Here is a 24,352-nt window from a genome sequence, read left to right as displayed (position 1 = left end):
CCCTTCTTGAAACCACACGTTCGTTCTAATTTGTTCCCTGATCACTAATCGGGGAGCTTGAGAGCTTGCAAAGCAAAAATCAGGGTTTGATTTATGCGGTGTGCAAAGCGTGGATAGTTCATTTTATAACCATATATCTACCAAACAATTTGACATTCTATGTTTGTGCTACTTCCTAGCATTCTCTTTGGTCATCTTAATACCGCGAAGAACTCTAGAGAATGACGGAATTTTACTTGGTGATTTTATCTGTAACTGTGAGCACCTCAGATGTTTATAAATGTTAATGGTTTTGTTATGAGAAAGTGTAACTAAATTTCGAAAAGGTCTAGTACTTATGAAAGTCAGTGATAAAATTGGGATTTGAGATCGTATTTGAACAGTTCTTGCCCAGCGTCTTCTAAAAAACGTATAGTTTTGTATAGTTTTCTTTTATGTGATAACAGATATAACAAATTACCAACATTTTCAAAGGGGAGGCGCTTTTTGTCCACCCTATATATGTGTACTGTATTACATAGTTTACACATATACTCACATATATATATATATATATATATATATAATAAAATTACATTCTACATAGTACACTATTTTTTGTATTAACATAAACATCGAAACGCTAGATATATGTATCGCGTACACAACAATAACTAATTGAAATACAGTATAGTAGTTTAACTTTATGGTTTTCATATGCACAACCTAACAACTGAATCGTCCTCAAAAGAACGTTTTTTTATGTTAACCTAAAGCATTCAACTGTAAATATAATTTTGTCTAATTCTTATACATAAAAAGTAATACAATATGTAGAAATGGAAAACAGTCACTACATCTGCATTCTATTTATCACGTTTTCACTCTTATGTCTGCTGTTATTGTCTAGTTTTAAAATTTGTATGGAGCTTTTGCTCGAACTAAATATACTAACACTGATATTGTGCTTTCTCAATTATTTTTCCAAGCAAATGATTTATTATAAAACAAATCCAATTACCTATGTAAAGTTTTAATTACTTTTATAACAAAAGATTTTAGGTCAGTATGTAGGTAAGATCATACAATTTTAGCCTAATTTATAAGCCACACGTATCAACGCCCCCCAGTGGCTCAGCAGTATGTCTGCGGACTTACAACACTAAAAAACTGGTTTCGATACCCATGCTGGGCAGAGCACTGATAGTCCATTGTGTAGTTTTGTGCTTAATTCAAAACAACAACAAGTATCAATATTGTTTTCACAACTCCATGTACTCTTATATCACATTTAATATACTGTGTTTAACAACATATATTTTACAACAAAATATTTTGTGTTGTCTAGACACATAGCCTAACTAGTTTACGAATAAATTTTATATTTCATTAAACGCTTAAAAATGGGCTTATTTTTCGAGCTTATGTTTAATAGCAACAAAGAATCTGTAACTTTGGAAAAGTAGTAAATGTAAATAATTATGTTTGACTTGTAATGTAAACTTCGCACGAAAATTCAATGTTTGTATGAACCAGATAGAATACATATATTAATGTGCTGACGTCTTTTCTAAGCTGGTGATGCATGACATAAAAATGGAATTGAAACAATGGTTTAGATAAACATTGTTCCAATCACTGTTGTGTTTATGGTGTCCAACCAGCCTGATGAGCTCTGGATTGACCGAAACGCGTCGTTAGCAATGGATATGGCAAACAAAGTGTGGTTGAAACATCGTTATTATACAATTTTAATCCTTGAAATTCCGTAAAGGACTTCATGAACAATGTAGCGTTAAAACATATAATAGACCTAATACGAACATCATATAATTAAGAATATATATTTATGAATTGTTTTAGAAAGGTATTTTTAACACATAGTCTGATTATTGTGTTAGAATAATCTGCTTATTTTTTGTGTGTTGGTAAAGACAAAGGTATACAATGGACTATCTGTGCTATGCTCAGCATAGATATCCAAACTCAGTTTAAGCCTTCAAACTTATCGCTGACACACTTCTGGGACTGGACTGTATTAGAACAAATATTTAGCTATTTTACGTAACATTATGTTAAAATCATCACGAATTTCATACTTTATTGTAATACAATTTACATATATCATGTCGTTTATACATGCAATTATTATTCCGTAATACGTTTGTTTTCAACATTAGTTCTTTTGAAAACTATTTTTGATGTTTTGTTTTCAATGTGATTCTATTATTTTCTTTTAGTAAAATAGTGCCTGATTCAAAATGTTACAAGAAGCACTGTTATTATAGAGCTGAGGCCGTTCTCAAAAATGGAGTCAAGAAATTGGTAAAAACAAAATACAACCATATCTTTTAATGCATGTGTAAATTAGAAACATAAAATAGTCGATTATGCAGAAAATAAACCCGTTTCTATTCAAAGATATTCATGGGTTCCCAAGGTAAGAAAGATGTGTTGTGAAACGCCATAACAATAATCCTGAAAATTGTAATATCTGTGTTCGTTTTTGTGATATTTTAACAAAAATGGCACCACAATGAAGCTTATATAATGTCTGTCAGTACTGTGAGATTAATATGATTAGTCTGACATTATGATGAAAAATGCCATTTCATTACATGATTTCAAAAAAATAATTATACATTAACCCTATTTATAATATTTCATCGTTGAGGTTCTCTTTGATAAAATGAGATACATCTGTATTTTTATGATGCATTAGTTTCTCCCAAGTACAAAAATATGGCTGTGAAATAATTAGTACGTTTTGACATGCTATCAAACATGAATATCTACAGGTACTCTTGACAAAAGTTTCATAAAAAATTGTGTCCTAAGTTACTAAATCTGCAATAGCATCATCAGTTCTTGTGATATCTTAACAAAATTTGTACCAAAATTGCAATGCATAAAACGCCTTGCATATTATTGATATTCAAGTGTAAAGTTGACCCTAATAATAATGCAAACACTAATGTCGTGTTAAAAACTACAGAGAATGAAGTAGTAGTTTTCTTGCATGCCATGACACAGCCTGGCGCTCATAATCACACAGAAGCTACAACACCATCTGGTGGTTTGCAAGCGATCCACATAACAAAACATGTGCCCCACATGGATCCTCAGTGACGCAATTTAGAACTAAATGCTCTTTACAATGCTAGTAACCGGCTTCTCATACCAGTTGGCAGAGCACAGATAGCCCATTGTATAGCCTTGCCCTTAACTACAAACGAACTATACGCTTTCTGGCGCTACTTTGTGGAACTATCCACCCTCTACTAGCGCATGTTGAAAATTTTAACCCTCTCGTGCCACTCTGGAATGTAATATCCCATAACCTCACTAACCTCAAAGAATTCTCCGCTTGGCGATACTCTCTGATTTTTCCTCCCCTTCAGGCCATCGGATCCTGACATCCTTTGGAATCAGTATAGGTGAGTTAAATACTGACATTTATCAGCTTAGTTATTTGTTTGTTTGTTTTTTATTTCGTGTAAAGCTACACGAGGGCTATCTGCGCTAGCCGTCCCTAATTTTGCAGTGTAAGACTAGAGGGAAGGCAGTTAGTCATCACCACCCACCGCCAACTCTTGGGCTACTCTTTTACCAACGAATAATGAGATTGATCGTAACATTATAATGCCCCCACAGCTGAAAGGGCGAGTATGTTTGGTGCGACCGGGATTCGAATCCGCGACCCTCAGATTACGAGTCAAACGCCTTAACCCATCTGGCCATGCCGGGCCGATTGGAAAAGTACCTGGGATAATATTATATTTTCTAGTATTATGAAAAATTTGGTACAAAAGTTTCAGGTATCGTCAAAGAATTTAGGATACATATAACACACACACCCTACATAATTAATATTTTTGTGTTTCTTATAATCATACACAATTTTGTTAGATAATTTCATAAATTTAGCATACAAATTTAGTTATACTAACCTTGTTGGAATTTAAAAATTCCGTGGGACTCATATGAAGAGCTATTAGCCATAGTCTTAGAATGATTGTAAAATTTGATAAAGAAATATCTTATCAGTATTTCAAAAGTCGATAGACACTGAGCAGTATTTGTTCAATATTCACATATAATACAACGTCTTTGAAATAAACTAGTAATATTGTTGAATGTTGTACAGAAATGTAAATATGTACTTCGCAGATATATTTTGTCTGGTCTGAAGATTTATAACACTGAAAACTGGATTTCGATACATGTAGTGGACACAGCACCAATGACCCATTGTGTAGCTTTGTGCTTAACTACGAACAAACATATTTTGTTATGAGTAAGCTGTTAAAAGTTTCATCCACATAACGTCTCTTGCATACAGGTTTAAATACAATTAGGCATAATTTTAGCCAATGTTTTACATAAAAACATTAGCTAAAACAGACCCTAACGAAATACCATAGCAACACCATCAACCTGGTAATACCAGTTATCGTTAATAATGTAGGAAAGATGTATTTATTTAATTAATTACTGTTTATAGCATCCTTAAATACCAAGACTGTGTATAAATCAATAGTTTATTTTACTGGTATTGTTTATATAAATATTTAGTACCTGAACTAGCTCATTAATAAATCCGTAAAGAAATACTAGACAGAGGAATCAAGTTTGGATTTCCTTGTGGTGCAATAAATTTAAGTGACTTCATTCTCTTTATTGGAAATTTGCTGTGTTACCACAAATCTTTACCGATTACTTCTAGGATTAATGTATATATAGCTGTAATTAGTTTTACTTCATTACATGTCTAGATTTCTATAAGAATAAATGATGACTCTAAATATTTAAGAAATAAGAATGGGAAACTTTAGAAAGATTAAAAACTGGAACAGATACTATGTTTAGAAATACGATAAATGAAATAACTATTGTTATTGGAATAATGCTATTTTAATTAATTAATTTAATTATCCGGTTTTTAAGCAACTCAGACCAGTAGGTTTATATGTATTACCAAAGCATCACAGATTTCGCTGCCATATGAGAACCATGGTGTGTTATATTGAAACATATTAACTTTCCGCCCAGGAACAAGAAAAAGTACAAATTTTGCTACGTAGCGTTATCAATGATCCATTTTTAAACGTCTCAGACCAATACGTTAGAAGCCGAGTTTGTTTTTTTCGTACCGATTACCAAAACATCACAAAGTAGGTTGTTCTGTGAGATCCATAGTGCCTTATGTTGAAACATTTAATCATAAACTGTTCAAATATGTTGTAAACCTTCTTAAGACCTTTAGCTTTAATGGTATCACAATCAAAAACAGTTTTGTATTTGCTGAGTATAATTAAGAATTTAAAAATCAAAGTGGGTATTATTGTAATAGATCAGACATTAGATCTCTAGTTAAATCAGTTGTCTCTTTCAGTGATATTTAAGGATGTTCAACACATTAGTGGATTATATATATATATATATATATATATATATATCAAAAGTTATTAAAAACAGCTACAAAAAATATCACATCCTATTCAACCATGACCAGGCTGATTCTGTGATATAAGTTCCACCTTATCTCCTGTATAAGCTAATGTGTTTCTGCTGGACAAAAAGTGAGTATAATAATATTTATCATTTTATTAAACCTTGTAATCCACATTTAACGACCTAAATTAAATTAGGTATGTGAATAAAATTATGACATTGCACCAAATATATTATTCAGTATTACACAGTAGATTAAATATTTGATGATTAAGTTACAGGTTTCTTTCATTTTCGTCAAAAGGTAAAATTAAAATATATAGTTTGTAATGTAGAAGCCTAACATATTCTTTGATTCACCATACTATTTGTTTATATGAGGCCACTAAGTCAAATATTGTTTTCAATTTTTACCTTTGTTTAAAAAATTTTGGTTTGGTTTGTTTTTGAATTTCGCGCAAAGCTACATGAGGGCTAACTGCAATAGCCGTCCATAATTTAGCAGTGTAAGACTAGAGGGAAGGAAACTAGTCATCACCAGCCACCACCAACTTTTGGGCTACTATTTTACCCAAGAATAGTGAGATTGATCATCACATCATAACGCCCCCCACGGCTGAAAGGGCGAGCATGTTTGGTACGACGGGGATTCGAACTCGCGATCCTCAGACTGCGTCTGAGTCCTAACCACCTGGCCATACTGGGACTGGCGTCAGCAAACCACTAATACAGATGACAAGCAGAAATCTTTCTTCATCATTGAAATGCATTTTTGTGGTATGCAGGCGTACCATGCTCCCCTATCTTCTATGTTAACATGATATTATTCCAGATTATTGATTATCTCGTATCCGAACTGTCTCTGATGTATTGTCTAGTTTGTACAGAATAGGCCGCGTTTCGAAATTTATTGTTCACATAATATCGCATTTAGCAAAACTGTTCTAAAAGATAAAGTTATAGAAATTGTAAAAATATACTACTTACGAAAAGAAGAAACATATTAAGAAAAAAAGTATCTTCCAGCAAGCACTTACCAATTCTCAGACCATAATACTAGCTGCTTCCCTCTAGTCTTACACTGCTAAATTTGGGACGGCCATCACAGATAGCCCTCGTGTAGCTTTGTACGAAATTCAAAACAAACCAGTCGAGAATGCTTTATAAATCCACCACCAGAAGCGAACCTTCCTGCACTATAAAAATTTCGTATATACATTGATCGTATGAATTAACAACAAAAAATATTGACCCAGTTTATCATTAGAGTATTAAACGAAAAACGCTATACCCTATATAACTCATTTGTTAGAGTGTAAGATCCCTTCTGACAAAAAATTACAAAATGCTTATTCTTGGGGATATTTTGTGAGTTAGGCTATGTTTAGTTAACGTTTAGTGGGTTTGTAGAAAAGGTATAAGAAAATATCGAATCGTCATTATTAGCATTAGATATTGTGAACTACATGTAGCCCCCCTACTTTAGCAAAAAATTCATCTAAACATTCGATGTCAATAGTAATAAAATATCTGATGAATTGCATTGCCTTATTTTAAAGAAATAATAATTAAAAAAGAAAATACAGCCAATTTCTATCACAAAACAACATAGTATATTTTCCCCTTGTTCTGAAATAACAATAATTATACTCTGTTGTTTATATATAACACACTGACACAATACACATTTCTGTAAAATCTTTAAAAAAAGTCATACATCCTTTTTCATACTGTTATTATTTGAAGATAGACTATGGTGAAGTCTCCGAAAACTCATTATATGTAAAAATGTTCCAAGTTACTTTACTTATTAAATTATAGGAAGCGGAGTTTCTGTGAGTAGAAAACCTGCAGTAATTTATTTCAGTACGTAAGTTTGGATGTATAAGTTTTTAGATGATCATGATGTAATTTAGAGTGATTAACGTGAATTATAATTGTTCTTATAATTCATTATCGCACTACCTATCACTAGTATTGTTAAACATCAATATGCTTGTGTTAAAAAATGGGATTATTTCCAAATGTGTACAAGCCTGCGTGGCTGTATAATATAGTGCTGCCCATCAGTGAAAACGAATAACATTACATATGTTACACCCCTCATTGCACGTGGAAATTTCATTGGGTGTTTGGCATACATTTCAACTTCTGAAGTCTGTTTCTAACCATTTCATACTGATCCGATATCTCCTTGCGGCTGCGAAATTGTGATTTAGTCTCGAAGCTTGTACCCTGTCAATGCGACGAAAAGCGCTTGTCGTCATTTTACAATAACCTTCTATGATAAGCTGGTTTCAATTTATAAGATGGCTCTCTATATTAGTTAAGATCTAACTGTGTTCTTTAATACTCTAATCATGGTTCATGAACAAACTGAAGTGTTTTAAACTCACTAATACACACCATGATGACGACTGAAATTTTGACCATAATCAGTCATTTGCAGTTGAACAGCTTGTGTAGTACATTTACTTCCTTGTGTTATTTTATTCAAACATTATTTAAGTGCACTTTTCTTATTTTCAGTCATTTTAGTCCTCCTCCTCCCCTCACTAACTCATCGGTAAGTCTGAAGGCTTATAACTCTAGAAACTAAATTTAATTACGTGTTGGGTACTGCACAGATAGCCCCTTGTGTAGTTTTACGCTTAATGGCGACAAACAAACAAATAAAAAACACGTTTGTTTGTTTTTGCATTTCGCACAAAGCTACACGAGCGCTATCTGTGCGAGCCTTCCTAAATTAGCAGTGTAAGACCAGAGGGAAGGTAGCTAATCATCACCACTCACCGCCAACTCTTTGGCTACTCTTTTACCAATGAATAGTGGAGATTAACTGTGACATTATAACGCCCCCACGTCTGAAAGGACAAGTATATTTGATGTGACGAGGGATCGTACCCGCGACCTTTGGATTATAAGTCGAGTGCCTTAACTACCCGGCCATACCGGGCCAGCTCGTTTTGACACATAACAATTAAATAATTAACAAGACAGTTTTAAGAAATGTATTAGAAGATTTATATTCTTTTGTTTTACTGCCTTTATTATATTTTTTGTTTTGATAATATGTGTGTGTTTCTTTAGGAGACCAAACAAACCAACGACAAAGAAAAAAATGTTTTATAAGTAATTGAATAATATCCAGTTACTATTGATATGTGTAAGTATTTAAGTACGTTCAAATAAATAACTTGGAAAATACTTGTGTTGATTCTTCATACACATTTTATAACACGTTACACTTTACAACATAATTACATAATCATATTTTAAAATTGTGTTATTATTTTGCATCGTGAATAATTCTGCTATAAACCGTTCTATGGACCTATTTGAAATGAACTAATTGGTGTTTTAGTGCAATAATTTTCAATCTAACACGTTTCCTTTAATGTTGTTTTTCGTTTTTGCCTTGTTCAATAATTTTTTCATTAAATAGTTTTGTTACTTATCACTTTTGATTGTCGACTATTCAATACTTTAGTATGCTTATGTTAGGTCTGTTGAAATTTGGAGTGTGTGATTTAATAGAAATTAAATCGCACAACTCATCTGTAGATAATGAAATACAAAGAAATATGAATATATCTGAAAACGGCACGTGCTGGTCAATACTTTTATTCTGATTGAATGAAACAACATCAGTTGGATGGTTGAGAAGCTAGAGAGTATGTAAATGTCTTTATTATGAAAAAAATATTTAAAAAAATTGAACAGGGTTGTTTAAAGATACTTTATTTTACAATTGGTTATCATTCTCAAGTAATTAATGTTTCTTGGGAAGTATATTTTGTAGCATTTACTTTTGAAGTTAGAGACGCTAAGGGTTAATAAAACAAACCATGTGAACTTTACGTTAAAATCTGTAAAGAAAAATTATAGTCTTATTCACGAAAAAATACTTAATTTCTTTAATAATACTTAAAAAGCACAAATCTACACTGAGGTGTGTTTTTTCGTACAGCAAAGCCACAAAGGGCTATCTGCTCAGCCCATCGAGGGGAATCGAACCCCTGATTTTAGCGTTGTAAATCCGGAGACATACCGCTGTACTAGCGGGAGGCTTACAGTTAGGAAAAACTGGCTGAAAAACCTAACTGTAAGCCTCCCGCTAGTACAGCGGTATGTCTCCGGATTTTGTCTTAACAAGTCTAGTGTTCAAAATTTATAAAATACTAGATTTTGTTTCCTAACTGGAATACTGAAACTAATTGAACACTAATTCAAATGTCTAAAATTAAAAAAAAACAACTTAACTGATTAAATGAAGTGATTATTTTTATACAGTCTCGTGGAGTTCAGTATTATTTTATTTATCATATATAAATTTACTACAAAGGTATTTTTAGTATGTAGTTATATTAAAATATAATATATATTGTAGAATAACGCTTCCAGTAAATTCATCTATTAAAGATGGCTCCCTGGTGGAGTTAAATGTAATTTGAATATATTTGATGAGTCTGTCTTGAACCTAGTAAACGTGTATACTATAATATAGCTCATTTCTATATGCTAGGGTTCCTTAGAGAATTTGTTATCGCAATGAAATCGACTAAGTGATTTTTTTAGAACAACTGTAATAACTTTATTCCACAACGCAATTACATTTCACTTCCTATTCACCTCTTTCCAATTATAAAGTCTTAAATCTAATTTACAAACAGTAATTAAATCTTACATCTTTCGAAGAGATTGTTCTCTAAAGGAAAGTTTGTTTTACTGTGGAAGAGTGAATCTCATTTCAGAGATGAATTTATTGATTCGTCAGACCTGTTGTAATATCACCAACAAATAGTAGAACAAATGTACTAAATTCTCAACAAATTCCAATGCTAAATTAGTTTGTAAAGTTTCCAATTGGCTCCATAAAATTAATTTAGTTTCATGAGGCTTTGATATATCTGAATAATGCAATAAAATGAAAGTAAAAATTATTCAGCGTGATTTTTATAGTGTTTTTTTACAGCAGCTTACATTAATTTCTGACGTGATAATTATTAGACGTTATTGCAAAGAAATGATTACCATGCCTTTACTATTTATACTGTCCGTTGGCGGAACAGCTATATGTTTAAAAACGTACAACGCTGACATACTCCGTAAAAAAGGAACGAAGAGGAACTACAACATTTCTTGAAACCCCATTTGGAGAGAAAATTCTTCTGATTTCTCTCTCTCTAAACTAAACCCCTGCCACGTTAGTTTGCGTTTGCGTTACCCCGTAAAAGACAGCAGATAGCTCAATGTGGCTTTGCTCTAAAACAATAACAACAAAAACTGTTTGTTCCATTACATATCACCTTGGTCTTCGAAATAATAAGATACACACGCACAATATATATATATAAATAATATGGTGTAGTTAAAACATATTTACAAATACCTTGAGTTTGCAGAAAGATTAATATTATTTCGTCGGCACGAAATTTTAAACCAAGCGCCAGTTGTCCGGTACCCATTGGAGCCAGTTATATTATCTGTCTGCTTTGTAGAGTTGTTTGTTTGTTTTTGAATTTCGCACAAAGCTACTCGAGGGCTATCTGTGCTAGCCGTCCCTAATTTAGCAGTGTAAGACCAGAGGGAAGGAAGCTAGTCATCACCACCCAGCGCCAACTCTTGGACTACTCTTTTACCAACGAATAGTGGGATTGACCGTCACATTATAACGCCCCCTGGCTGAAAAGGCGAGCATGTTTGGCGCGACGGGGATGCAAACCCGCGACCCTCAGATTACAAGTCGCACGCCTTAACTCGCTTGGCAATGCCGGACGTTGTAGAGTTGATAATACATCATGTATGTATTTCGAATTTACTGGAGCTGCTATTTCAGAACATTTAAGAACTTTTCAGCTACTGTGCAAATAAATGGAATTGTCTCATTTTTTCTATTACTTTTCTAACCAAATTAGTTTTTCAGAATCAAGTTTTGATCATTTGTAAAATTTAATATCAACTGTGTGAGAGTTAAAACACTTCCACAAGGACTGTATTATTGGTTATACAAAAAAGCATAAGGCATATAGCCCCATCTATTTGTTGAATTGTGTATTAAATATAACTCCCAAGTATCTAATCGCTTACTTCTTTACAATTTAAATCGACTAAAAATATTATTACATTTCTCATTTGCGCATAAAATCAATTATTACATTGCTTTTTACTTGAATATATATACATGTATATAGTGTTAATATTAATTTGAAAATTTTTCATATATTTAAAAATGTGTTTAAAGTACATCAAAAAGATCTACTAAACGAAGAGCGTAGATCAATAACACTTTATTAACACAGAAAATTTGAAAGAAAATACTTCTCCCTGAAATGTAGTGTATGTCATGTCGCTGCCTGCATGAAAACGTACGAAAAATTTTCTTTATGAAACAACGTATCTTCAACAGCATATATAGGTAAATCGTAGAAAAAAGAATACAGAATTATTTTCATTATTACTGCCACGTGAAAGAACATGTTTTTTGTCCGGCAGTTGTTATTAATTATGTAGTTTTTACTCATACAGGGTAAACAGTTTATTTCCTTTCATTTTTCTTTTCTTATTATGCACAATCACAAGACCCACCTGTGAAACAGAAATTAGGGATTAAACATTTTAAGTTTCGTTCATTCACACGTCCATATACGGTATATCATTTGAAGAACAAGAGAATATCCTCAGCAGCCGCGGAAGTTGAAATTCTTTAGGGCAGGATTAGAGTGAATTAATCTATGGGATTTTTTTTCTTTTTATTAGATATATCTTTATGCAACAGCAATATTAAGCATATAACCAATCGATTTTATAACTCATCAGGATCTCTACCAGTTCACCCTCAAATTGAAATTATTGTAAGCAAGATTAAAGCAAATTATTCTGAGGTCTTGGGCGTGGGCAAATATATCAATATAAAACAATTGACCTCATGTGTTCGAAACTATAATTAGATCTCAAATCGGTCAAGAGGTGACAGAGCTATGAGTCAAATGTTTGTACACGAAAAACTCGAAACTATTTATGAGCCGCTATGCTATAAATACCAACTGATAGAAACATACATTTACAAACATTATTTGTTGACTAAATAGTTAGCACTACAAATGTTCATGTGCCACACTGATTGTATAGTGTTCATTTCATTTTAATATTGTAAGAGCAGAAACATGGAACTAAGATCACAATGCAGGTCAAGCAACAACAACCCATAATGTCAAATACCCCGATCTCTCATGACTACTGAGCAAGTGATGAAGTAATCCGTAGGCGAAGATTTTTGATGCATTGGTCAAAGTATGACACTTGTGACTCTTTGGTGCACCTCTCAAATACGAAATAATAACAACAAATCGTGACCAGAGCGTAGTTTTACTATAAAGGTTTTAGAAAGGAGCTCCTGTTTCTCCCTACAACAAAGTCTAAGCATTGGATTTTTAGATCCCCCGTCATCGTGAAGGACCATAAGTTCGATAATGATCGCTGGATGGTTGAAAAGATATGCAATGACACCACCGAAAACGTCGAAAATGCCGAATCATAAACGTCAAAGTATAGCCCTTTACCTCCATCACGAGTGGGGCTAAGACACGCAGATGTTTCTGAGCGCCTCTCAGTAATCTTCCAATGTTTACCCCTCAAGACTTCATACCGAAATAAGCATTTGTTTCTTCGATACGTTAGTCTCTGTTATTACAACTGACGACTGTTGGATAAACTGAAGCGCCCAGAAAAGAGTGCTTGAAAGTGTCCTCGACTGAACATTAGTCACTGTTCACAAACAATTTTGTGAAATCGTTGTACACAGTGTGTACAATGTCGAGAAAAATATTATAATTTCATTGCAAATTGATTTCCCCATAATGTTAAATTTTGTTGGGTGTGAGAAAGACAGACTTAAATTGGAGCTGAATGGATGTTTATTTGTTAAAAATAAACAAGGGATGAAAACGTTCATTGGAAACGTGATCAATTAAAATCAATGCAAAGATCATGTGATAACATTTGATGATACCGTTAATCGGGCGTCGTAAGCACAACAATTCTAGCGATTCGGATGATATTGGTATTAAGAATGAAATGCACAGCATATGAATTAATTCATAGACTACACGTAATGCATCGCATTGTATTGTCTCACACGCATTGTTTGAACTCAGCTGAACTGAGACAACTAATTTGCCATCCATAGACGGAATAAAAAGTAGTATTCGGAATTTATGTGAGAAGTAATATCTAAGATTAATTACTCCAAATTATCCAGTGGATGTTTTTTTTCCAAAAGAGTACACTGAAACTGTAAATGGAGAACAGTTTTTTAATGTTTGGCTATGGTGTGACTAATGATTGAATATTGGTTTTCTTTAAGGAAGGAACCTATAGTTACTGGCAAGTTGTGATCATTTGTATACAAATGGAACATTTAAGATCATTTCTAGTATTTTTGAACAACTATTACGATTCACAGGCTGCAAGAAAGCATTTCAGTCGCTTTAAATTATGCATTGTCGTCGAATACAAATAAACATACACATATGACACTTCTCAGAAAGACAAAGGAGTGTCTGTCTTGAATCCCGTGTGTCTATAATAACAGATTTTGAAATTGCAATGATAAATGTCGCTAACATTGAATTTCCACATGCAGTTAATTGTGGGTGAATTTTTCATTTTTGTCAGCTAAATTGGCCTCAAACAAAAATACCACACAGATGTAGACTCTGCTTCAAAGACTGGCATGTATTTTACTCAAGCATTTTTTTCTACTGACCACATTTCAGAGATGTTCAACTTTTTACTGAAGAAATCATTTTACCACCCGAAGTTTAGCCTGCGGTTGATTATTTAGAAAATATTTGGATTAGATGTTCAGATCGAAGACAACGACGCCTGTCCACTCGGATTTAGGCTTCAGATGTGGAACTGGTACGAAGGCGTGCAGCAGAACATGCGAAAAGCTAACAGTTCAATAAAGATATTGCATCATGGCTTTTCGCAAAACGTTTCTGCAAATTATTCAAATATGTGGGAGTTAATTCCCACGATAAAGATGAAGCAAATTCTGAACTAGGTACGTGTTGAAAAACTCCTGAGCGGTCAGAAACTTCCTGTAATGGTCAGAAAAATATCGTGACTGGACAGAGATATTAAAAAAAACTTGTCATTGCGTTTCAACCAACAAATAATATGAATAATTATTTGTGTGGTATTATACATAACATAAAGTATTAATTATTACATAGTTAAAATAAACAAATAATGTTGGGGTTTTGGAATATCTTTGTTGGTCTGATAAAATTGCCTATTGTTATATCATGATTTAAAATTACTCTCCAATCTGATTAAATATCTAATTTCTGAATATGTATATTATTCCTTGTGTATTAAGTAATATCGGTCCATTTCACTTTGAAAGTTCATCAAAAGGTAAATTATACGACTTTTTCTAATATGTTTTCTTAATTTCCTCGTAGTACATTAATTCATAATGAAAAATCAATGAACAAATTGAACATCTGATTGACTGCTATTTCGAAGAACTGTTTTTTCGAATGCTTTTGGTTTGGTTTGTTTTGAATTTCGCGTAAAGCTAGTCGAGGGCTATCTGTGCTTGGCATCCCTAATTTAGCGGTGTAAGACTAGAGGGACGGCAGCTATTCATCACCCACCGCTAACTCTTGGGCTACTCTTTTACCAATGAATAGTTGGATTAACCGTCGCATTACAAACCCCCCACGACTGAAAGGGCAAATATCTTTAGTGTGACGAGGATTCGAACCTGCGATCCTTAGATTACTAAACGACTGCTTTAACCCCCTGGGGTTTTCAAAGGTTTTTTTTTTTTTCGTAATCTGGAGGTACTTTGTTAGTGAACATACGCATAGAAAGATTGGAATCGGAACAAAATCAGGTGTATTCATTGTTTGTGACCATTCAAGTTAACTTCAGATGATAAATAAAGCATATGGTGAAATCAGTCTCTACAATTTTAATACTGAAACACTTTTATTGTATAGAAAGTTAAATATATTGATATTACCTAAAAATTAAAATAATCTAAATAACAATTGAAAATCATTCACTTTGAGCATGTTCACAACATTGCTTTGCTAAAATTTAAATCACGGTTTAAAATCTTTGATTTGTGCTATACTACTGTAAGTCGCAAAAATACAAACTTGTAGCTCAGAAGCGCCTGTCTAGAATTTATCGCTAAATACAAAACTGAGTAGGGCTGTTTACTGAACTTGAAGAAAGAGAACCAAAGAAGATAAGAATGGAAGTTGGAATATCACTTGATGTGGCTAACAATAACATAGTGAACTTAAGTTTTGTCTCGACTCAACGTGGATAATAAAATACTTATATTATTGGTTTTTCTATCGAAAGCTTAGTTTTTGAATAGAATCGCAAGTTTCATCATTATATCTCTTTAATTAACTTCAGGTTACTACTTTTATGATTATTTATTTTAGAACAGAGAAACTTTTTACGATTTGGTTATTAAATACGTTTACAGTAAGTGGAATGTAAAAAGGAAGAAAGTTAATCTTGAACTAGCAGACTTACCAAATTACTCTCACAACCAGGCTAGTAGTTTTTTTGTCTTTCTAACTAAGTTTTCACTCTTTACTGATGTCAGTTTTGGAGAGTCGCTCAGTGTTTTGACAAATCCATTGAGCTCATTTGCAACACCTCAAAAATTAGCAAAGGAATCTGAACAATGATTTGTTTTTCTATCATTCTCTAAATTCCTTTTCTTTGGATTTGATGGCTATGGCTGCAGTTGGCCTTTGAAGTTTGTTGTGGACCAAGGCTAGGTTCATTAAAACTTTGGTATGAAAAATGTGCCTTTATTTTAATAATTAAATCCACTATTCATCGAAGCATATTCCAGTGATTTACATTTTTTATGCAAACTCACTCACTTCAATTAATACTTTCCAAAATTCTCGTCGAACACGTACTTACAGGCCCAGCATGGTCAGGTGGGTTAAGATGTTCGACTCGTAATCTGAGGGTCACGAGTTCGAATTCCCGTTGCACCAAACATGCTCGCCCTTTTAACCATGGGGGCATTATAAGTCACAATTGACTTTTCTGTACATCATCTTCTGGGTCAGCATCACAAAAACGTAGATAGGTAGTCTTACAATAGTTACTTTGAACTACCTAAGCAGTGACATTTCTACTTGTGAATGAACGCTACACATGACGAATCAGAAACTTTGGAAAGAAAAAAAAACAGATATGCTTGTTTTGAATTTAGCGCAAAGCAAAATTGAATGTCATGTGATTTCGCTCACATGACTTATATGACGAACACGTTCGGGAATGAGATTAAAACCTGAGACCTTCAGATTGCCAGTTGAGCGTCTTAACTACCAGGCCATGTAAGGAACAGCAAATGAAGGATCTAGGCATATAAATAAATAATTATATTATATATATATATATAGCTTGTGTGTTATTTTTCATATAATATGGTAGAGTGCCACTGTTACAAATCCATGATGAGCACACAATATCTGACACTTGTATCGTTAGATACGAGTGCAGGATGGTGTGTCGTTCTATTACAACGAACCATTAAGATGCATTAGCTAACGTGTGAACCAGCTAGTGGTATCCAGAGCTTTGAAGTAGAAGATACTTTTGGCTTCTTATGTTAAAACACTGTAGATCACCAGAGAGTGCTATATATTATCATGTTTGTGAGGAAGTGAATTTCATAAATGCGATAATATGAAGACTTTAAGAGTTAGCGCAGGTATTGTATCACATACACTTCCCAGAGAAACATTTGTGCTAGCCGTCCCTAATTTAGCAGTGTAAGACTGGAGGGAAGGCAGCTAGTTATCACCATCCACCGCCAACACTTGAGCTACTTTTTTACGTACGAATAGTTAGATTGACCGTTGTATGATAATATGTCAATACGTAGAGTATGCAAACTTATGGAAAACAACTTACTTACACTTGTCAATCATTTATTGTGCACAGAGACAAACACTAGATTTTACTAATAATATTATTGTAAGTATAAAAACTCAGACATTTTTGAATGCCTTACATTATGAAAGATCCATAATAACTAAAAGAAAATACTTTTTATCTTTTGACATAATTTCATTAACTCATTGACACACAGCAAATAAATCATTCTTAAAATACCATTTCACATTTATTACTAAAATTCCAGTACAAATGATTAACGGGGAACACTTGTAGCAGCAGATAAATATGGAGGTCTAACATCCGGATTATCCGGAAGCATCGTAATGGTAGTGAGATTATCTTTAGGATCGATTCTTGCAAACATATTGCTCTGTCCCTATTTAGATACTAGCACCTAAATATCGATTATTGTGTAAACCTGAAGAAAAGTACCCTTTCTGAATACCCGTATCAACACATTAGTTCACCAGTTTACAAAATCCATTCATCGTAAACAACAACAAAAAGACGGTAAGGGTTTACAAAGTCGTTCAGACAGTTTTATTTTGGACTTTTAAAACAAAACCTTATATTCAGTCTTTCAGTACAAAGAATAACACTTGTCCAACCTACCTCTTTTATCATACCGAAATAAACGCTCAACAGGAATATTCTAATGAGCAATAGCTAACTCTAGCATTTTATCCAAGTCCTAGCACGCAGGTTCCTTTGTAACAAAACAAGCTGAATGCCTGTCATATGACAGGGAATAAAGATTAATTATTTTTATCAAAATTATAAGTAAATAATTTTTTTATGAACATTTTTTTTTCAGTATATAATCTACTAACAATATGTGTATGGAGAATGACTCTCCTATTTCTAGTATTTCACGAAAACAAATATTTCTTTTGTATATTTGGTCATCTCGTTTAACTATTGATTGATTAGCATTTTTGACTTCTGTTTACATCTTAAAATTATGTTTAAATATAGAATAAATCATTATAGATTGAAACACGCGAAAAACTTATTCTAAAGTCATATTCCTACTTGGTAAACTGTATGACCCTGCAAATGATTAATCATGTGATGGTAAAGGCAATGGATTTTATTATGAATTGCGGGGTCTTCTCTTTGAACTGTCATCCTGATTTGGGTTTATTAGCCTTCTGAGATGAAGACAACCTTGGAAACCTTGACAACCAAGGAAACACAACGGGGAATTTCAGCCAAAGATTATTGGCTTCAAATCTAATTACATCCCTAAAATCCCTAAAGTACAGCATTGTTCATTTTGTGTATATGTACATATATATATATATATGGCTGGAAGAATATTAAAAAGACAGAACTGTTTATCATGGCAGAAAGGGTCTTCGTTTCTTACAAGTTGCACGCCGATCGGTACTCTAACGGCCGAGATATCGGCGTGATATACTTTGGTCTTTATATAGTAGAAAATTGAACTCTCAAGAAAACTATATGCTGGATACAAATGGCTATTAAGACAGTCTATTTCATGTAAACACGATTTCATACTGAAGCCGCAAATTAAAAAAAAAAATAATTAGAAAAACGTTTTATCCACAAAAGATATTCAATTCATCTTTCAGGATTTATAACCTTCTCGCATGCGATTCTCGGATCGTAGGCGTAATGCCACTTATATTGGTAACACAATACACCAAGTACGCTTGTCAATCTATGAACACGTAGAAGTATGCAGGACTGCAAACTCCTAAGTCATCCAGATTCGGAGTTTACACACATGTGAAAGGGGCAGTCACTCAATATGATTTAAAATTTCAAAATCGTCTCAACTAGGGTATTGAATAATGAACTTATAACCACAGAGTGTCTGTCTAGTATAAATGAATTCTGAACTCTAAATGACAACACAACTTCAGTTATGTGTGCCCGAGAATGTTTGTTTGTTTGTAAGTAAGTACAATATGCAGGGGTGTCGATAGGCAATTATGTCTCCGGGCCCCTTTTTAAAGTTTTCATAAGTTCATGGGCGTATAAAGAATTTTTCTGGTGGGCATAAAATAAATGTGTTGAGAATTTACATTTTTTGGATAAAAAGGTATTTTTTGAAGCAAAGGGAGTTCCAGGAATACTGCGATTTTCCCTTGAGTGTATTATGAAAATGAGAATACATTATTCTATATCCCATATTTCCTCGGAACCCTTAATTGACCCGAGGCCCCGGAACTGTAGCCCCCTGACACCTCTCGCCCTTCCGTCAGGCCTGACAATATGCTCTGTACTTTATCCATCACAGGTATCGAAAACCGGTATGTGGTGTTTTAAGGCCGCAGATGTATCGCTAGGCTAGTGGGATGCTTGTTTTTCTATTGCAACCGGATTTTTATTCATAATTAATTTTCATGATTTATAAAGTAAGAACGAGCTGGATTTTTAACAAAAAATACGGAACGTTTAAAGATTAATTTTCCCATTAGTTGGAACTAAATAATTACGTCTTAATAAAGGATCATAACCAAGTGGTTAAGTCACTCGACTCGTAATCTGAAGGTTGCGGGTTCGAATCCCCGTCGCACCAAAGATGTTCACCCTTTTAGCCGTGGAAGCGTTCTAAAGTCACGGTCAATCCCACTATTCGTTGGTTTCACCACCCACTGCCAACTCTTGGGCTACTCTTTTACCAAAGAATAGTGGGATTGACCGTCACATTATAACGCCCCACGGCTAAAAAAGAGCGAGCATGTTTGAGCGACGGAATGCGAACCTGCGACCCTCAGATTTCGAGTCGCACGCTTGGCCATACCGAGCCAAGCCAAATAGTTATGAGTTTGTTTGTTTATAATTAGGCACAAAGCTACATAATGAAGTATCTGTTCTTTGCCCACCACTATTATCAAAATTGGGTTTTTAAGTCCGCAGACATAACGCTGTACCACTAGAAGGGGTGAGCATATTTATGAGTTACAGATTATGTAAACAGAAACGTATAAACAAATGATTAGATTATATATTTACAAAAACGTGTATACTGAGTCCCAAACATAGTGTTAAATGGACAATGCGTTAGTCGTTTCACAAACTAAATTTGTATTTTGAATTGCAGAAGCTACCAACAATATCAAAGCGGCAAAAAGGTAAGATGGACATATTTGTTTATTGATTTTTATTTCATTCTCCTTTATATTTGTTCCTGTTCACAAATAATAACTTAAGAAACCTATACCCTGCAAAGATATTTTCGGTCTATTATTTGTATTGTTAGAATAATCATTCTGAATATTCAAAAAATTTAATTCTAGATGCAGTTGGAACTTTAATTTTTTCAGTTTGTTTGGCAATCTTTTCAGTTTGGAAATTGTTGATCATAATTTATCACGTAGGCGATTTTTAAGACATCCTTAAATTTGAAATTTTATTGGTTGATCAGAATTTATTATATGAACGAGCTTAAAGACATCTTTAAATTTGAAATTTTGTTCAAACGATTATTTTATTATTCATGAAGTAAAGTAAAAGTGAGAAAGCTCGTAAAAGAAAAACATTTGTCATGTTCAACTATTTCACAGGCCCTTAGATTCTCCTTTTATATTTGTTCCTGTTCACAAATAATAACTTAAGAAACCTATACCCTGCAAAGATATTTTCGGTCTATTATTTGTATTGTTAGAATAATCATTCTGAATATTCAAAAAATTTAATTCTAGATGCAGTTGGAACTTTAATTTTTTCAGTTTGTTTGGCAATCTTTTCAGTTTGGAAATTGTTGATCATAATTTATCACGTAGGCGATTTTTAAGACATCCTTAAATTTGAAATTTTATTGGTTGATCAGAATTTATTATATGAACGAGCTTAAAGGCATCTTTAAATTTGAAATTTTGTTCAAACGATTATTTTATTATTCATGAAGTAAAGTAAAAGTGAGAAAGCTCGTAAAAGAAAAACATTTGTCATGTTCAACTATTTCACAGGCCCTTAGATTTTAAAAGCACACAAGCAAATATTTTAAACCTTCCTCTGGGATTAATAGACATTATCGTTAACTTAAAAGAAACTGCGTTATTTCAATATTTTTACTTGATTCAGCACTCTCTGAGCTGCAAACGGCCATTAAGTGTCCACACTTAATTGTTAAAAATTGGTTTATATAAATCATTTCTAATTACTATGAAGCTTTATCAAAGTAAAGTAATGATGTAGATTAAAAATAAAATATTCATACACGTTTATGAAAACAATATACAACAATAAACTGATTTTAGAAATATTCAGTTAACCGGTAGCTCAGGGGTTTGCTTAAGGCCTTATAACATTAATATTGGAGTTTTATCTCCAAGGTAGAAACAGCGCAAATAGCCAATTGTGCAAATAGTTCCGTGATATGATAAAAAAATACTTTATTACGCTATAGCATATAAAAAACAGTGCAGGAACCAATTTATTTTATTGAAGTAATCTATATTATTACTTTGTGACTAAAATTGAGAAAACGACAAATATTTAGTTGCTTTTTCTTCAAAAACTTATTCACCTTACTTGTGTTGAAATAACGAGATGAAAAACGAATTTTAATCACTTAAGTCACAAATTATCATGATATAGACTGTTTGTTTTTGAATTTAGCACAAAGCTACAAGAAGACTATCTGTGCTAGCCGTCCCTAATTTAGCAATGTAAGACTAAAGGGAAGTCAGCTACTCATCACCACCCACCCCCAACTCTTGGGCTACTCTTTTACCAAGGAATAGTGGGATTGACCGTAACTTTATAACGCTCCCACGGCTGAAAGGGCGAACATGTTTGATGCGACGGGGATTCGAACCCGCATCTTTCAGATTATGAGTCGAGTGACTTAACCACTTCGCTATGATCCTATATTAAGACATAATATTTTTAGATCCAACTAATGGGAAAATTAATCTTTAAACGTTCCGTATTTTTTGTTAAAAATCCAGCTCGTTCTTACTCTATAAATCATGAAAATTAATTATGAATAAAATTCCGGTTGCAATGGAAAAACAAGCATCCCACTCGCCTAGCGATACATCTGCGGCCTTAAAACACCACATACCGCGTTTCGATACCTGTGGTGGATAGAGTACAGAGTATATTGTCAGGCCTGACGGAAGGGGGAGAGGTGTCAGGGGGGGTCTACAGTTCCGGGGCCTGGGGTCAATTAAGGGTTCCGCGGAAATATGGGATATAGAATATTGTATTCTCATTTTCATAATACACTCAAGGGAAAATCGCAGTATTCCTGGAACTCCCTTTGCTTCAAAAAATACCTTTTTATCCAAAAAATGTAAATTCTCAACACATTTATTTTATGCCCACCAGAAAAATTCTTTATACGCCCATGAATTTATGAAAACTTTAAAAAGGGGCCCGGAGACATAATTGCTTATCGACACCCCTGCATATTGTACTTACTTACAAACAAACAAACAAACATTCTCGGGCACACATAACTGAAGTTGTGTTGTCATTTAGAGTTCAGAATTCATTTATACTAGACAGACACTCTGTGGTTATAAGTTCATTATTCAATACCCTAGTTGAGACGATTTTGAAATTTTAAATCATATTGAGTGACTGCCCCTTTCACATGTGTGTAAACTCCGAATCTGGATGACTTAGGAGTTTGCAGTCCTGCATACTTCTACGTGTTCATAGATTGACAAGCGTACTTGGTGTATTGTGTTGCCAATATAAGTGGCATTACGCCTACGATCCGAGAATCGCATGCGAGAAGGTAATAAATCCTGAAAGGTGAATTGAATATCTTTTGTGGATAAAACGTTTTTCTAATTATTGTTTTTTTAAATTTGCGGCTTCAGTATGAAATCGTGTTTACATGAAATAGACTGTCTTAATAGCCATTTGTATCCAGCATATAGTTTTCTTGAGAGTTCAATTTTCTACTATATAAAGACCAAAGTATATCACGCCGATATCTCGGCCGTTAGAGTACCGATCGGCGTGCAACTTGTAAGAAACGAAGACCCTTTCTGCCATGATAAACAGTTCTGTCTTTTTAATATTCTTCCAGCCATATATATATATATATATGTACATATATACAAAATGAACGATGCTGTACTTTAGGGATTTTAGTGATGTAATTAGATTTGAAGCCAATAATCTTTGGCTGAAATTCCCCGTTGTGTTCCCTTGGTTGTCAAGGTTTCCAAGGTTGTCTTCATCTCAGAAGGCTAATAAACCCAAATCAGGATGACAGTCCAAAGAGAAGACCCCGCAATTCATAATAAAATCCATTGCCTTTACCATCACATGATTAATCATTTGCAGGGTCATACAGTTTACCAAGTAGGAATATGAATTTAGAATAAGTTTTTCGCGTGTTTCAATCTATAATGATTTATTAAGAATATTTAAACATAATTTTAAGATGTAAACAGAAGTCAAAAATGCTAATCAATCAATACTTAAATGAGATGACCAAATATACATAGAAAATATTTGTTTTCGTGAAATACTAGAAATAGGAGAGTCATTCTCCATACACATATTGTTAGTAGATTATATACTGAAAAAAAATGTTCATAAAACAATTATTGACTTACAATTTTGATTAAAATAATTAATCTTTATTCCCTGTCATATGACAGGCATTCAGCTTGTTTTGTTACAAAGGAACCTGCGTGCTAGGACTTGGATAAAATGCTAGAGTTAGCTATTGTTCATTAGAATATTCCTGTTGAGCGTTTATTTCGATATGAAAAAAGAGGTAGGTTGGACAAGTGTTATTCTTTGTACTGAAAGACTGAATATAAGGTTTTGTTTTAAAAATCCGAAATAAAACTGTCGGAACGACTATGTAAACACTTACCGTCTTTTTGTTGTTGTTTACGATGGATATTGTAAACTGGTGAACTAATGTGTTGATACGGGTATTCAGAAAGGGTAATTTTCTTCAGGTTTACACAATAATCGATATTTAGGTGCTTAGTATCTAAATAGGGACAAAGCAATA

Source organism: Tachypleus tridentatus, chromosome 7 (genome assembly GCF_004210375.1).
Source record: "Tachypleus tridentatus isolate NWPU-2018 chromosome 7, ASM421037v1, whole genome shotgun sequence".
In the NCBI taxonomy this organism is placed as follows: domain Eukaryota; kingdom Metazoa; phylum Arthropoda; class Merostomata; order Xiphosura; family Limulidae; genus Tachypleus; species Tachypleus tridentatus.
The sequence above is the reverse complement of the archived record's forward strand: the minus strand, read 5'-3'. Positions refer to the sequence as shown.